Source organism: Xenopus laevis, chromosome 3L, assembly GCF_017654675.1.
Source record: "Xenopus laevis strain J_2021 chromosome 3L, Xenopus_laevis_v10.1, whole genome shotgun sequence".
NCBI classification, from domain to species: Eukaryota; Metazoa; Chordata; class Amphibia; order Anura; family Pipidae; genus Xenopus; species Xenopus laevis.
This window is the reverse complement of record NC_054375.1, coordinates 18,524,978-18,540,880: the sequence shown is the minus strand read 5'-3', so window position 1 is coordinate 18,540,880 and position 15,903 is coordinate 18,524,978. Positions and strand designations below refer to the sequence as shown.

The following is a 15,903-nucleotide window of genomic DNA, read 5'->3' as shown; positions in this document are numbered from 1 at the left end:
ACAAGCGTAACAGGCTGGCTGGTTGAGACATAAATGTTTAAGGGATTGTATATATTTTATTATATATATAGAACCAGCACTCCCATATATAAAAAAATATTTGCTTTTATTTCTGAATGCAACAGAAATAAAAGCAAATATTTTTTATATATGGGAGTGCTGGTTCTTTGGAAAATTTCGATATATATATCTTAACTGTGCACCCCAGCTGGATAAGCTATAACAGTGTGCCTTGGAGTGCGAATACTCATTGGACCGTGATATATATATAAAGTAAAAACACAAAAAAGAGAATGCTCAAGCTCACCGCTCGTTCCTCCCCCTTCCAGGTGCTCAGTCTCCAGTGCCCCCACTGTATCCAATGACAAAAACTTGACATAGACGGCACTTCTGGACAGTTTAATAAAGCAGCTTGCTGGAAAAACCTAACATGTTTCGGGATCAAATCCCTTAATCATAATATAATTAAGGGATGTGATCCTGAAACGCGTTAGGTTTTTCCAGCAACTTGCTTTATTAAACTGTCCAGAAGTGCCATCTACAGTATGTCGAGTTTTTGATTTTTTGTTAATAAATCAGGCTCCTGCCCTATCCTCCAATAAAGTGGTGTGTTGTATATTTAATTTGGTATCTGGTAATGCTTACTATCCCATAAGCTAATTGAGGAATTGCTATGGGCCTAAGTTTCAATGAATGAGGTGATAAACCAATGGCGGACCTAGATATTACTGGGCTCCACAGCAAATTATTTTTCAGGTCCCCAAAATGTCTAGAGGTTGGTTTGTTTTAACAATATTTTATAAAATTGTATATGAATTAGGGCCTCATGAGACCCATATGCCTTCTGGGCCCCCCTGCAGCTGCAGGGTCTGCTTCCTTTGTAGTTACGCTCCTGTCAGATAAAACTTTGCCTATTTTATCCTAGAAAACCAAATACAGGACAACAAAGAGAGAGTAAAAGACAAATTTAGTAGGGAAGGCATCTCATTCCACCAGACCGGATATAAAATTAGCATTCTTCATTCAAACACTTTTTTTCAGGTGAGTTGGTTTCAGATAGTTTACCAGAAATAAAGACTCTTTCCAATGACTTTATTTTCTATGTGTGACTGTTCTTCTAATTGTGAAGTGTAAAGTTTAATTCATCTTCTTTTGTCTTTCTAAAGCAGCTCTGGAAGAGGGGGATCGCCGATTCTGTAAGTGTTCTAAATTGACACATTAGTTCAGGGGTGTCCCAACTTTTTGCAACGAGGGCCAGATTTGGTGAGTTGAAAATGCATGATGGCCAACCATTCAGCCTGACATTCTTTGAACCATTAGGTATGAAGATGCAATTTACAGAAATATCTCTTATCTGGAAACCCCCTGTTACCGAGCATCCTTTATAGCAGGCATACCTGTATTCTGAATGCACTGTAGCACTTTGCAACTTTATTGTAAATTAAGCACACTGATTGCACATATATGTTGTCAACTGAAGTGAACTTGCCACACTATAAAATCATTTTCTTGTCCCTCCTTTTTTTTCAATTTTTTTCTTTTTTCCTGTTTTTCTTCATTTTCTGTTATTTTCTCCCATTTAATTGTTTAAAACTTTTATTATTTTCTCATTTAGGCTATATTTTATTTATTTTCTTATTCCTTTCATTTCTATATTCTATTTTTCTGACCTTAGAATGATACTTAGTGAGACCCAGTCTGACGTCCATTCAGAAGGGAGCCCTCCAATTAATTTGATATTTTCTAAATGATATGTTGAAGCATATTATATAAACATTTTACCTGGGGGGGATGAGTCGATGACCAAGCTGATGTGCATTCGCAAGAAAAATTAGAAGGCACATGGCTGGAATTGCAGCCTCCTGTGAGAACTAGCGCCTAACTGAGGAAGGCAAAAAAAAAAAAAACCCATCTGAAGCCTCTCCAATCTGCCTCAGATGGGGAAAAATTCCTTCCTGACTCCAAAATGGCAATTGCACTAGTCCCTAGATCAACTTTTTGCAGAACTATAGGTTCCATACAGGATGCTGCCACTTTGCAGAGTGATTTGTCTAAATTGGAAAACTGGGCAGCAAACCGGAAAATGAGGTTCAATGTTGATAAATGCAAGGTTATGCACTTTGGCAAAAATAATATAAATGCAAGTTATACACTAAATGGCAGTGTGTTGGGAGTTTCCTTAAATGAGAAGGATCTAGGGTTCTTTGTAGATAACACGTTGTATAATTCTGGGCAGTGTCATTCTGTGGCTACTAAAGCAAATAAAGTTCTGTCTTGCATAAAAAAGGGCAGGAGGAAATGTACATATGTTAATCAGCTTGATAAAGAGCCAGGTGGGCTCGAAACGTTGCTCTGTTGTTGCCCTGCATGTGAAAAATAAAGGCTTTCTTTTAATCGGAGTGCTGCCCATTCAAACTCCTCCCGTGACTCTATGCCCCTTTTAATACAGCTCAAGACCTTATTTGCCCTTGATGCTGCTGACTGCCATTGCTTGCTACAGCCAAGTTTATCATCTACAAGGACTCCAAGGTCCTTTTCCATAATGGATTTGCCTAGTGCAGTCCCATTAAGGGTATTAAGTGGCTTGATACATTTATCAACATTGAATCTCATTTGCCACTTAGCTGCCCAGATTGCCAGTTTGTCAAGATCGTGTTGCAAGGATGCCACATCCTGGATGGAATTAATTGGGCTGGATAGTTTTGTGTCATCTGCAAACACTGATACATTACTTACAATACCCTCCCCTAAGTCATTAATGAACAAGTTAAATAAAAGTGGACCCAATACCGAGGCCTGAGGGACCCCACTAAGAACCTTACTCCAAGTAGAGAATGTACCATTAACAACCACCCTCTGTACCCAATCCTGTAGCCAGTTTCCTATCCATGTGCAAACAACTTCATTAAGCCCAACAGACCTTAGTTTAGAAAGCAGTCATTTGTGGAGCACAGTATCAAACGCTTTGGCAAAATCCAAATAGATCACATCTACTGCCTACCCCAACTGTCCAGCATCTTACTTACCTCATCATAAAAAGCAATCAAAGTTGTCTGATATGACCTATCCTTCATAAATCCTTCATATTGCTGCTCATAATGCCATTGACTAGGATAACATTTTGAATGTGATCCCTTAACAAGCCTTCAAATAATTTGCCCACCAGAGATGTCAAATTTACTGGCCTATAATTGCCAGGCTGAGATAGTAATACCTTTTTAAATATTGGTATAACATCAGCTTTTCTCCAATCCATAGTGTAAGGTTTACAACGGGGAACCGCTGTAACCGAGGATAGCCACTCCATGGGGAGTGGATATGGTGGGAGCCCAGGGGTGTAGCCATAGGTGATTGGAGGGAAAGACATGATGATGATGAGGCTGGAACCGGCTGGGCTGCCGGCACGGAGGCTGGAACCTGAAGCATTGGCATGGCAATGGGCACAGGCAGCAAGGACTGGCTGGGAAGCCGGCACAGGAGCAAGGACTGGCTGGGAAGCCGGCACAGGAGCAAGGACTGGCTGGGAAGCCGGCACAGGAGCAGGGACTGGCTGGGAAGCCGGCACAGGAGCAGGGACTGGCTGGGAAGCCGGCACAGGAGCAGGGACTGGCTGGGAAGCCGGCACAGGAGCAGGGACTGGCTGGGAAGCCGGCACAGGAGCAGGGACTGGCTGGGAAGCCGGCACAGGAGCAGGGACTGGCTGGGAAGCCGGCACAGGAGCAGGGACTGGCTGGGAAGCCGGCACAGGAGCAGGGACTGGCTGGGAAGCCGGCACAGGAGCAGGGACTGGCTGGGAAGCCGGCACAGGAGCAGGGACTGGCTGGGAAGCCGGCACAGGAGCAGGGACTGGCTGGGAAGCCGGCACAGGAGCAGGGACTGGCTGGGAAGCCGGCACAGGAGCAGGGACTGGCTGGGAAGCCGGCACAGGAGCAAGGACTGGCTGGGAAGCCGGCACCAAAGCTGGAGACTGGAGAGCCGGCACCAAAGCTGGAGACTGGAGAGCCGGCACCAAAGCTGGAGACTGGAGAGCCGGCACCAAAGCTGGAGACTGGAGAGCCGGCACACAAGCTGTGGGCAGTGGAGGGTGCTGGGAAACCGTAGAAAAACTAATAAACTGGGGTTCAGGTCTGAGAGAAAAAGAGAAAAAGAGAAAAAGAGGGTTTGGCAGCTGCCACAGGAGCAGAAGGTTGTGGAGGAGACAAGGGCCAAAAAACTGGAGGTGGCCGATCTGACACAGGCCAGATAGCAGTTTGTAGTTCATCTTCATCCAAGTCTAGATCCTCCCAGTCCTCATCGAAGACTGAATCCTCCCAGTCATCATCGGAGACAAAATCCTGCCAGACATCATCAGTGAAACGGATAGCGTCTTTTGCCTTATCCTCTCCACCCCAAGGGAGTTGCAGTTTAACAACGGAGTCAGAAGGCATGGAGGGCTTTCCCAAAGGCTTCCTGCAGTTAGGCTGAGTCATTCTGTAAGGTTTACAATGGGGAACCGCTGTAACCGAGGATAGCCACTCCATGGGGAGTGGATATGGTGGGAGCCCAGGGGTGTAGCCATAGGTGATTGGAGGCAAAGACATGATGATGATGAAAGTAATAGTAGGTTTATTGGCAGCCAGAACACAGAAACCAAAAGGCAGGAACAGGCAAAAAGGCTAATCAAGGTATCCACATGGTGAGGGAAAAAATGGGGAACACAGGAACAAAAGGTACTCACTCAGGAAACAAGGTTTTCAGGAACAAGGCATACAAGGTTTTCAAGGTTTTCCAGGTTTCCAAGGTTTTCAAGGTTTCCAAGGTTTTCAAGGTTTTCAAGGTTTTCAAGGTTCAGGTCGGCAGGTCAGGAACAAACAGAATACATTCAATGACTCAGCCCTGAGCAAAGCTCAGGGGTTTATAAAGGGAAGGTGATTAGGAATGGGAAACACATGAGGGTAAATGAGGTGGGTGGAAAACATACTGTGAACAGGCAGATAACAGAAACACTAAACACAAGAGTTCAGAACCAGTCCCGAGAGTCCCCAGTGGCTCATGAGGTAAGTGCTGCAAATAACCAGAAGCACAACCAGAGTTCAAGTCCTGGGCTGATCCTGACACATAGGCACCATACCAGATGAAAGTGAATCTGAGAAAATCAGAAATAGGGGCTGGTCTAAAACTGAACTAAGCTCTCTTAGAACTTGGAAGTGTATGCCATTGGAGCCTTGCTTACACTAATTTTTATTAAAGCTTTATGAATCATATCCTGAGTCAGCCACTGACTAGATTTAGCTGAGCCATTAGTGCAACTATAACATGAGCCTGGGAACTTAGACTCCTCTATTGTATACACTGATGAAAAGAACCGATTTAGCACATTTGTCTTTTCTGTATCTGTTACAACCATACTGGTACCGTTATTTAATGGAGCAACACTCCCAACCTGCATCTTTTTACTACTAATATATTTTAAAAAAACTTTTTAGGGTTAGTTTTCACCTCCACTGCAATTAACTCTTCATTTCCTTTCTTTGCTTTCCAAATTGCTGATTTACAACATTTTACAGTGTTTATTGTATTCATTAAATGCAGCTTCTGTCCCAACAGATTTGTAGTTTTTAAATGCCTTTCTCTTCTTTCCTATTAACTTCTTTCCTTCTGTATTAAGCCACATAGGATGATTCTTAGAGCTTCTACATTTACTCCTTAAGGCAATAAATTGAGAACAGTAATGATTTAATATCATTTTAAATGACAACCATTTCTGTTCTGTGTTTTTAGCTGAAAACTTAATGCCCCAATCAATGCTCTGTAGGGCAGCCCTCAAGGCAGTAAAATTAGCTTTTCCAAAATTCATGTTTTTTGTTGCCCCAGTATATATTTGGTTTTTGCATCAGACATTAAATGATATAACATTATGGTCACTATTACCCAGGGGTTCAATGACTTGCACATTTGCTATAAGTTCTGGGTCATTTGAGATCACTAAATCAAGAATAGCATTTTTTCTGGTAGGCTCCTCAACAACCTGTGCTAAAAAATTGTCGTGCAATAAGTTTATAAACTTGTTCCCATTAACTGATCCGGCAGTACTGTTGCTCCAGTCAATATCTGGGTAATTAAAATCCCCCATTATCATTACTTTACCCAAACTAGCAGCCTTTTCTATTTGCATCAGGAGCTTAACCTCCTCCTCGTCACTTACGTTAGGGGGTCTATAGCATACACCTACAACTAATTTGCTGGACTCTTTACAATTGATGAAGAACTCCGCCCATAAGACTTCTGCCCCCTCATTTTCTAACATAACCTCCTCCTTTATACAAGCTTTTAAATCCTGCCTAACAAACAGACATGCCCTCCTCCTTTTCTATTGCCTCTGTCCCCCCAAAACAAAGTATAGCCACTGATATTAACTGCCCAGTCATGCGACTCATTCAGCCATGTTTCGGCCACACCAATCACATAATATTTTCCCTCCAGCACCTCCAGCTCTCCCATTTTACCAGTCAGATTCCTTTCATTTGCAAACATACATTTAATACTGGTACCATATTGAACATATGACATGTGGTCCTCCCTATCCTTAACAGTACCTCCAGCCAAATCTCCTCCCCCATTTTTCCTTTCTTTGCCCATTATCTCATCTAACCTGTTTTCCACTGAATCTTATACTGAACCCTCCCCCCCATGCCTAGTTTAAAATCTCCTCCAACCCTCTAGCCATCTTCTCTCCAAAAACAGCTGCACTATTATCATTGAGGTGCAGCCCATCCCTAGCAAAGAGCCTGTAGCTGACTGAAAAATCAGCCCAGTTCTAATCTCTCAGACACGCATTAATCTCCCTACGCTCCTTAGCATTGCTCGTGGCTTAGGTAATATCTCTGAGAAAATTACCTTGGCAGTCCTCGCCCACAACTGTACACCTAGTTTTTTAAAATCGTTCTTGAGGACTTCACCACCTCCTCTAACTTTGTCATTGGTACTTATGTGTACCAAGACCGCTGGGTCTTCCCCAGCCCCTCCCAATAATCTGTCCACTCGTTCCACCACATGCCGAACCCTAGCACCAGGCAAGCAGCAGACAGTTCGGCATGTAGGGGCCATACGACAGATTACCCTATCCACCTTTCTAATAATTGAATCCCCTATAACTGAAACCTGCCTTTCCTTCCTTGCACTCCCCCCACCACCCGTATTAGAACCACTGCCTCCCAGGGTGCTCTGAGAGTCAGTCTGCTCCATACATGCCAGTTCAGAGTTTTCGTACCCAGCATCTTCAGCCAAAACGGTGAATTTGCTGTTTTGGACAAGCTGTCACATACCTGACTATCACATACCTTCCTCCCACATTAGCCTCCACTGCCCCTTCTCCTCCCCCCACTCCACTAGCTCATGCCAGTGGTTGCTCTGCGAGCCTCCTTTCCTCCCCCTCGTTTGCCGCTGCTCTCAGTGCTGCAATTTCACCCCTTAGAGTCTGCAGGTTAGATTCCAAGATGAAAACCCACCGACATCACTCACATGTAAATACTGCAGGGAACTGCTGCTCCAACACCACATACATGTGACAAGACACACACTGAGTAATACCAGCAAACCCACTTGCACTCATATTTACACTGGGTACTTACAGTCTCCCAAATGCAATTCCTCACAAACGCTTTTTCAGTTTTAAACGCCTTAAGGTTTTTAACGCTGCTTAACACTTAATTCACATTTTTTTTTAAATTAGCAGTACCTAAAAATAGGCACGCTTTCTTTATTTAACATAATAAAAAAGGTAAACAAACATTTTCATGAATAAATACAAAAGTTGGTAGAATTATGTCTTGCATACATTTAATATACATGATATGTTTTTCATACAATAATATACATGGTCAGATAACAGAATTCCAATCCTTTATACACCATTTCTTTGCTAAAATCTTATCACGTTTTTTGTCAATTAAATAGTATAAATGCATTTCACTTAAGGCAAGGCTTAAAACATTGTTTACAGATAACATATCATTTTTATAAATCAAGATATTTCTCGCCTTCCATAAAGCCTCTTTACAACAATTTATTGTTTTCCGCGCAATTTGTTTTTGGTCATAAGAAGAACAGTCCAGTAGACCATATAAAATCATGAAATAATTTACATTGCTTGCATTCAAAATTTTTAAAAGTAGAGGGGTGATTTTTGTCCATAGATCCTTTGCAAATTGACAAGTCCATAAAAAATGAAAAAATGGTTTCCTCTTCACTGCAGCAATTCCTTGGACATTTTGATGTATTGGCCATACCCCTCCTGTATTGAAAAGCTTTAAAGGGGAAGGAAACCTCGTCGGCGCTAACCCCCCTCCCCCCTCCCGTGTATTGCCCCCCCTCCCTCCTCCCCCCTGGCCTACCCCTCCCGCTGGGCAAATGCCCCTAACTTGTTACTTACCCTTCTGCGCAGGTCCAGTCCAGGGAGTTCACAGGCGACATCTTCTTCCACGCGATCTTCTTCCTCCTTTGACCGGCGTTTTGGCGCATGCGCAGTAGGAGCATTTCGCCGGTACGGATCTACTGCGCATGCGCCAAAAGTCACGCGCATGCGCAGTAGATCGTGCCGGCGAAACGATCCTACTGCGCATGCGCCGGTCAAAGGAGGAAGAAGATCGCGTGGAAGAAGATGTCGCCTGTGAACTCCCTGGACTGGACCTGCGCAGAAGGGTAAGTAACAAGTTAGGGGCATTTGCCGAGCGGGAGGGGTAGGCCAGGGGGGAGGAGGGAGGGGGGCAATACACGGGAGGGGGGAGGGGGGTTAGCGCCGACGAGGTTTCCTTCCCCTTTAAGTGGAAGACACTGATGGATACACATCCATGACAAATCTTTATGTGTATTAAAACAATGTGTATAATTAACCATTTTCCAAATTCCTTTGCTTTGTGTTTCATTAAAATTACCAACTAAACAGACTTCAGTCTCTTTTTTTCAAATTGTTTACCATTTTTTTTCCTTCTTATAACACTTTAAGCTCTTTTCCCTGAAAATTATATAAAACCAAAATTTTTTCCAATATCTTATAGCTTTTTGGTAAGTTAAAAGCATATGGAACACTTAAAACCGTTTTAAACCAACCATATTTCCTCATAAAAAAAACAGTGTTAAAACGGATAAAAAAGGACCAATAGTGATCTTTAAAAAGAGCATTTAAACACAAGACAAAAAACCTAATAAAAATAAAAGCCTTAAAATCAGGGAAATCTTTACCACCTTTTTCTTTTGTTTTCACGACAATTTCCCTCTTAAGTTTTTCGGCTTTTGAACTCCAAAAAAAGGTAAAACAGACTTTGGTAATTTTGTTTAAAAGATAATCCGGGGGAGGAAAAACCAAACTTAAATACAATAAAATAGGTAAAATAACCATTTTTATAACCAAAATTTTTCCTTCCATTGATAATTTTCTCAAACCCCACATACATATTTTCTGATTTATCTTTTTTGCCACCAAATCCCAACTTTCAACACCGTTATTAAAATCATTAAAGACAATACCTAAAATTTCAATTTTTTCTGATACTGGCATAGGGATGTCCCTTAAATCCATATTTCCAAGGTTTAAAATTACACTCTTATTTAAGTTAACCTTAAAACCTGAAGCACAAGAATAAAACTGGATTTGTTTTAAAACTTTTTGTAATGACAGGGTATCTTTGCAGAAAAAAACTACATCATCCACATACGCGGATGCTTTTGCTTCGAGACCACCTCCACCAGGTAGTGGTACCCCACGGATCTGTTTATCTTTTCTAACGCTGCTTAACACTTAATTCACATGCAACACTTAGATCAAATGCAACACTCGCTTGGTAGCTCCCACACTTGCTTTGAATTCACAAAGTTAAGGTTTCAACCAGAGCACACAAAGCCTGATCCAAATTTACCTGATTAACTCCTCCCCCTTAATTAGAAGAAAGAGGGAGAGAGGAGGAAAACATGCTGTTTGCTACCAGCAGTAAAATAACCCCTTATTAACTTTTTTTTTTTCCCCCCGGAAATTCGCTCTTAAAGTACCAGGAGCAGCATTTTTGCTGCCCCTGGTACCTAGTGGGGCACTGCCGCCTGAGGCGACAGCCTCAATTTGCCTCATTGGCGAAGCACTCCTGTATCTACGAGTTTACCCCAAACAGAGAAAAGAAAAAACTGTTTGTCTTAGTCAGATAACTCACAGAACACACAGCAGTCAGTTATTTGCACTTACTCCCTTCTTGCTCCCAGCATGCACAGCAAACACCAATGTCTTAAGGTTTTTAACGCTGCTTAACACTTAATTCACATGCAACACTCGCTAAGCAGCTCCCACACTCGATTTAAATTCACAAGGTTAAGGCTTCAACCAGAGCACACAAAGCCTGATCTGAATTTACCTGATTAACTGATATCACTGCGCACAGCCGGCGCGGCAAAAAGATAGACGGCACTGCTCATAGACCAACTCCTCGCTCGTGCCAGCCAGTTGCGTGCCAATTTTTATCTGGGTCTGCCCATGAATGGGCGCCATGAATGGGCGAATCCTTGTTTAAGGCTACGGGCCAGTCTAAGATTGAAAATGGCCAACAATTGGCCTGCGGGCCTGAGTTTGGACATGCCTGTTGATAAATTTCTTATCTTTGTCCCTGCTAAGCAGAATCCTGAAGTTTCATTAAATGCAGCTGTTAGAATTGAAAACATTAGTTGTTAATACTCCAGAGATGCTGCTGAAAAATGTATCAACTAATGTAGCAAATTGTAACAGTTTAGAATCTGTGCCTGAATTACTGAGCTGCCAGACTGAAACACCAGAGACAGGGACATTAAAAGTTAAACTTAGATTTTTGGAAAAGGATAAAAAATGGAAAGCAATTGAAGTGCTTGGACGGTGTACAACCCCTTTAAGCTTTCAAAAATTAACTCAAATGCATGATTCATGGTTGCTTGGAAACAACTGCAGTCTTCAACACGTTTTCTGCATCAATTAGCTACAGCATGTAAAAATTGGTGATTTTAACCCTTAGCTCCCTCCGCAACCATATCACTAGTACTTTTCTCTTCTTGCAAATTTGCACAGCATTAATGAACACTCCCACTTTTAGGACCATTTTTTATGCTTGTATGAAGACTTATTTCAGAACCATTATTTTTTATTTTTTATTTAACCATTTTTACACAGAAAGATCCTCCATTTGGTCCTCTTTCGGCCTATCCTCCCATTTATACCGATTTGTTTAGAAACCTAACCCATGGTTCCCAAATTTCCCAGTATTTAATACTCTTATTATGAATAATATTTGTTATTTCTTCCATCTTCCTAGTATCCTCTACAACAGGGCTGTCCGACTCCAACTAGCGGTCCGCGGGCCGACCCCCCCCCCCCTCCACATCAAAATCTGCCTGCTGTGTCTGTTTACCATATGTAACATTTAATAGGTATCACTACAGAGATTAACTGGCCCCTGCATTGTATAAACCTCAAATTCAGACGAATCCCCTGTATTGTTCACACCTATGATCCCCCTGTATTGTTTACACTTGTGACACCTCTATTGTTCACTCCCCTAAAGGCCTGTACTGTTCTACCTGAGACCGAGACTGAAACTGCCCACATTGTTCACCTGTTCACACCTTATTCAAAATGCTAATAGGGCATCAGCACTGTGTCACTATATGTTGTTCATATTAGACCTGATTCCTGTCTCCTGCTCTGTTCTGCCTTCCCTATGCTCCCTGTGTGTGTCATACTTTGGTATTTGTTCTGGGGGTTTGTTAGCATTTGAAAATTATTGTAAGTGGCCCCTAATGTGTTTAATCATATGCTGGGGTACTGTATTATGCACAGGGGAGGAGGAGGCATATGGATTTGTGGGTATGTGTACTGTTAGGACAGGTATATGTCTTTTCATTTGATTACAGGTATGAGCAGTCCTTCAGCTCCATCTACTGGACACTTGTAGATATTTCCTGGTGTTAGTTATTTGTTTAATAAAGTTAGTTATTGACCTCTGATGTCATAACTCCAGGTCACAGGAAGTAGGTGTTTCCAGCCTGTGCAGTTCATCTCATGTGCTTTCAGCTTTCTCCATGCTAAACAGGCCCTATGCAGCATTGTTGGTGAGTGTATACAGTTCTATTTGTTTAATATACTCAGCTTTTGCATCTTAGATAGAGAGGTTTGTTTCTGTTTGGTAGCAGATTTATTACACCTGTGTAATGTACTGTATATGCATGTGTACTGTATGTATATCGTTTCACCAGTCCAGCCACTTATACCTCTTTATTTGTATGTATTTCAGTTTTACCCTTTCATCTTTAAATACCCATTAAACAAGTTAACAACTTACACAGTGTGGTGCTTTGAAGAAAGATTATCTGCCTGTCAATCTTACTTCAGACAGTGAGCAGGACAGAACAGTAGACAACATCACGCATAGCTGATGCAATACAGCACAGTATGACTTAATATGACTTAGCTTTTTTCACATATGAGTGACATCCTTGCCAGGGCAGGCACAAGATAGTTTGGCACCCTAGGCAAGAGCTTCACTCAGTGACCCTGTCCTGCATTACCATTTACCTCCTTACGATGATGGTTTTTAAATAAAGAGAGCAAGAAAATGTACAACACTTTTTCATTTATATAACTGCTCCCTATACCTGTACCAGCAAGCTCAGCAGCCATCCACCATACAGTCCTCCAGCAGCCATCATATGTGCAAGGCTGAGAGCAGCAAGAGCGAGCCACACCAAGCAGACCGCCAGCTCTCTGCCTCTCTCTGTCACCCAACAGCATCAGTGACGTCATTGACGGGTGTATGCACAGAAGGAGCTATTACTTGCCGGCAAGAGGGAGAAGGTGAAGGAGATGGATTCCACCCAACTGGGTGACCATGATTACGGAAACAAATTATTAAATAAATGCTTGAAAAAAATGAAGGGCCCCTCAATAGTGGCGCCCTAGACAGCTGCCTATTCTGCCTACCCCTAGTTGCTTAGCCCTGATCCCTGCAGTGAGCACCAACCATTTGGTTTTTTGGTGTACTATAAATGTGGACATGGTCTTGCGGTAACATGGGTGTGGTTTAAAGTGGGTGTGGTCTAAAAACAGGGAGTGACTAACACTGGCTTCCGTTATCGGCCCTCCACCATGTAGATTAGAAAGATTCCGGCCCTCGGTACCATAGAAGTTGGACAGCACTGCCCTACAACATGCTGCCACTCCATGTAACTGGGAGGAGCCGACTCCTTCCAATGTCTTGGGATTACTGACCTGGCCGCGTCCAGCAAATGCAAGGTAAGTGGGTCCCTTAATAAACCATTTTTATCCATATCTAGGCTTAACAGGATCAAAGGAACATCTTCCGCCACCATATTAATGTTCGTTACTTCTTTTATTACTTTCAAAATATTACCCCAATAAACATGCAAATCCTTACACTTACACCATATATCAGCATGTGTCCCCCCTTCCATACCACATCTCCAACATAAGTCTGTAAATTCAGGATACATTCTATTCAACTTAGCTAGTGTAAGATGCCATCTAGTAACTATTTTAAAATTAATTTCCCTCACTCTTACTAGATGATTTATGAGCTAGTAACTGGATCTTATTCCACATTACGGGGGAGATCTTGATGTTTAATTCCTTTTCCCACTCCCTGCGTGCTGTGTCTTTCACCAGAGAAATATTTGATAGTAAAAGTTTATATATTTTGGAGATTGCTTTATTAAGGATCTCTTTGCTTTCCAATAATTTTTCCCAATTGGTCAGTTCTCTATCCCATTCTTTCTCTTTAAATTTATAGATATAGTGTTGCACTTGACAGTAGTTCCATGTATCTCTAGCATGGATTCCCCATTTCTTTTGAATTTCTTTTAATGATATTATTTTATTGTTTTCCAGAAAATCACTGATTCTTGTAGGTCTCCCCTCTAGTATTTGCCATTCCTTGAAGGCTCCATGCTCTAAACTGGGTATGAATGAACTGTTAAACACTAGGGGGCCGATTCATGAAGCTCGAGTGAAGGATTCGAATTAAAAAAACTTCGAATTTCGAAGTGTTTTTTGGGCTACTTCGACCATCGAATGGGCTCCTTCGACTACGACTACGAATTGAACGATTCGAACTAAAAATCGTTCGACTATTCGACCATTGGATAGTCGAAGTACTGTCTCTTTAAGAAAAACTTTGACCCCCTACTTCGGCAGCTAAAAGCTACCGAAGTCAATGCTAGCCTATGGGGAAGGTCCCCATAGGCTTGCCTGAGATTTTTTGATCAAAGGATATTCCTTCGATCGTTGGATTAAAATCCTTCGAATCGTTCGATTCGAAGGATTTAATCGTTCGATCGAAGGAATAATCCTTCGATCGTTCGATCGCAGGATTTGCGCTAAATCGTTCGACTTCGATATTCGAAGTCGAACGATTTTGGTTCCTAGTCGAATATCGAGGGTTAATTAACCCTCGATATTCGACCCTTCATACATCTGCCCCTAAGGGTTGTAAAATAAAGGGAGTTTTAGACAGATTCATCTTTATTCTGTTGCTATACCATATCTTAAGTGTGGGAGCTATTAGTGGGTGAGCCTTCACCCTTTCCGATAAACATTTGGGATCACACCAAAGAAAATTTAACAATGGTGTCCCGCCCACTAGAACTACCCACTCTTTCTTCCTTTCCTCTTCTGCCCATTGTTTTATACGTGTTAGCTGAATTGAAATGTAATATAACCAGGCATCTGGAATAGCTAGCCCTCCTATGTCTATTGGTAATATTAGTTGTCTGTATTGGATCCTAGCCCATTTGCCGTTCCAAATGAATTTTATGAACAAGGATCAGTACCATTATTTAGCAAGCATTCATTTATTGGTTCCATGCTGTTTTTTCTATGTATCTTTATCAATGTAGTTGCTGAATAATGTACGCTTGACTTCACAGTAGAGGTGTGGGATCCATTATCCAGAACAGTATTCAGAAAGCTCCAAATTACGGGAAGGCTGTCTCCCATAGCATTCATTTAATACAAATAATTAAAAATGTTAAAAATTATTTATTTTTCTCTCTGTAATAATAAAACAGTAGCTTGTATTTGATATAATTTACTGAGATATATATTGAGATATAATTAACCCTTATAAGAAGCAAAGCCAGCCTTTTGGTTTTATTTAATGTATAAATGATTTTTTAGTAGACTTATCAGATCCCAAAAACTTAACAGATCCCATACCCGCATATCTCAAACATGCTACCATGTTTACTGGATCAGAACTTTCAACCCTCCTCTTTCTATGCCAATAAGGGCAGTACCTGGTTACATTTGAACTTACTATGTTAAGTAATTAACCCCTCTGCTGTGACAACTTGAATCCTGCTTTGCAAGATTTTTTCAGTACTCATGGTTCCTTTTCTGTCTGCTTTGACCCAGGGCCGGAACTAGGGGTAGGCAGAGTAGGCGTCCGCCTAAGGCGCAATCATGTGGGGGCGCACTTTTAAAGAGAATTTATTTTAAACCCTGGTTTGCTTGGCCTTTAATAGTTTTTCAATTTTATAAACCACTTTTTCCATCCCCTTCTTGCCTGTGATTCTTACTGTAGGCATAAGCACTCCCCACCTCTCTCTTGGCAGCTGCACAGGTACATATTTGTGGGCAATATCTTGGCTACTGCTTGCACAGGTAAACAGATGATTAGGGGCAATATGATAGATGTTTGGCTCCTGCTGGCACAAGTAGATATTTGGGGGCAATATTGTGGATTTTTTGGCTGCTGCTGGCACAGGTACAGATTGGGGGCAATATGAGGGATTGGCTGCTGCTGGCACAGGTACACAGAGGTTTGGAACAATATGATGGATTTTGGCTCTTGTTGACACAGGTACAAATTAGGGGCAATATGATGGATTTTTGGGTTAACAATA

At 41.9% G+C, this 15,903-nt stretch overlaps 1 protein-coding gene across 3 annotated transcripts in view; it reads left to right on the top strand.

Annotated features, from left to right (window-relative positions):
* The first annotated feature begins 11,877 nt into the window (after positions 1-11,877).
* rnf145.L (ring finger protein 145 L homeolog) overlaps positions 11,878-15,903 on the top strand; it is a 30,991-nt gene continuing 26,965 nt past the window's right edge. For 2 of the 3 annotated variants that reach the window (XM_018250973.2, XM_041585093.1), the window contains exons 1-2: positions 11,878-12,096; positions 13,136-13,276. The gene's annotated coding sequence lies outside the window, so the exon portion shown is untranslated. The remainder of the gene's footprint in view (positions 12,097-13,135; positions 13,277-15,903) is intronic. The other variant, XM_018250972.2, reaches the window with a different exon arrangement.